The following is a 2,078-nucleotide window of genomic DNA, read 5'->3' as shown; positions in this document are numbered from 1 at the left end:
GTCCCAGCTCATGTGCCAGCATCAAGGTACCTCCTGAGAACACTTGTTGAACCCCAGGTTTCCTAAAGCAGAAGGATGACAAATGATCAAGAAGTAACTAGTTAGGTTACGCCACAACCCTGTATGAGTTTGTCCTTAATCCCAGCATTGTCTGTGCCCTGGGAAGCTTGTCAAACCCTACATCCACCATGCCACAGTTCTCCATCAACTCCTTTCCCCGAAAGGCAATTCCACCCAAGGGAGTGCATTTGCCAGTCTTCAGTACCTCCTAAAGACATCTTTTTCTGTTAACAACTTAAATGAGGTGTTGTTTTCATGCCATCAAATTCACCTGTTCTACATGTAAGATGCATTGATTTTTAGTAAGTTTACTGATTTGGGCAACCACAATCTTCTGTGGAACATCTACAGCACCCCAGTATGATCCCCGATGTCTGCTTTCACCTAACATCTTAATGATACAAGAGTAAGACCAAGACACAGGGGGAAGGAAGGGGAGGAGTGCACTTTATGGGGTGAAAGAACTCAGAGAGATGCAGAGGGGAAAGGCAGGAGGAAGACTTCAGATCATCTCAGAAGATGTTGTTGGAATGCATGGCACGGTGGCCAGTTCTTCATTGCTGCTCCTCAGGGAAAAGCCATGGGATTACGAAAGCAAACATCCTCTTAACATATGATCCAGCGATGGCGATCCTTAGTAATTACCCAAAGAAGTTGGAAACTTACATCCACACAAAATCCTGCCCATGGATGATCAGAACTTTATTCATAATTGCCCAAGCTTGGAAGCAACCAAGATGCTCTTCAGCAGGTGAATAGATAAATAAACTATAGTACATCCAGACAACGGAATGTTATTAAGCACTTTGAAAAAGAGCTATCAAGGAGTTTCCATTGTGGCACAGTGGAAAACGAATCCAACTAGGAACCATGAGGTTGCGGGTTCAATCCCTGGCCTCGCTCAGTGGGTTATAAATCCAGCGTCACCGTGAGCTGTGGTGTAGGCCACAGATGCAGCTTGGATCTGGTATCGCTGTGGCTGTGGTGTAGGCTGGCAGCTGTAACTCCAATTAGACCCCTATCCTGGGAACCTCCATATGCCGGGCGGTGAGGCCCTAAAAAAACAAACAAACAAAAACAAAAAAAAAAAAAACAGAGCTATCAAGTCATGAAAGGACATGAAGGAAATGTAAATGCGTAGCATTAAGTAAAAGAAGACAATTGGGAAATGTTGCAGACTATGATTCCAACTATGTGACATTCGAAAAAGGCAAAACTATAGAGACAGGAAAAAGGTCAATGGTTAGGGGTTGGAGGGAGGAGCAAATAAGTACAGCACAGAAAATTTTTAGGGCAGTGTAAATACTTTGTATAATATCACAAAGGTAGATACATGTCATTATTAATTTGTTCCAACTTCCGCAATATACAATACCCAGAGTGAACCCTAATGTGAATTACAGACTCTGAGAGATTATGATGCACCAATGTAGGGTGATCACCTGTGTGACAAAGGTACCACTTTGCTGGAGGATGTCAGTAATGGAGGAGGCTCTGCTTATATGGAAGCAGAGGTCATATGGAAAATTTCTCGATAACTTTCTTTCAGTTGTACTGTGAACCTAAGCCTATTCTTGAAAAATATTGTCTTTAAAAAAAGCCATCAGAGTACATGGCCCCGTCAATGCAGTGCAATTGGTAGCAAAGTGTAGAAGATCCCTTTTCCCAGAATTCCCAATACCTAACGTAGCACTTTGTGTGGGGTTAATACTTAGATGTTTGTTAAATTGAAATGGGTTGGAGGGATGAGGGATTGGAGGGGGAAATCCTTTCTCCGGGGTATTTGTCACCAAGCATCCTTTCTCACTAGTTTTATTTCGGGTGATTACCTCATTCCACCATGTGTTATATGTCGTCTTAGAGGGACAGTAATTCCAGGGATCCAGGAAGCCATAGAATCAGATTTTCTTCCTTCTCACCCCAGCACATCCAGGGACAAAGGTGTCACTTGGACTCACTTTAAACCAATGACATGAGATCAAAAGAAATGGCACACTCTCTATGGCCACAGCTGTCCT

Source organism: Phacochoerus africanus, chromosome 2 (genome assembly GCF_016906955.1).
Source record: "Phacochoerus africanus isolate WHEZ1 chromosome 2, ROS_Pafr_v1, whole genome shotgun sequence".
NCBI classification, from domain to species: Eukaryota; Metazoa; Chordata; class Mammalia; order Artiodactyla; family Suidae; genus Phacochoerus; species Phacochoerus africanus.
The sequence above is the reverse complement of the archived record's forward strand: the minus strand, read 5'-3'. Positions refer to the sequence as shown.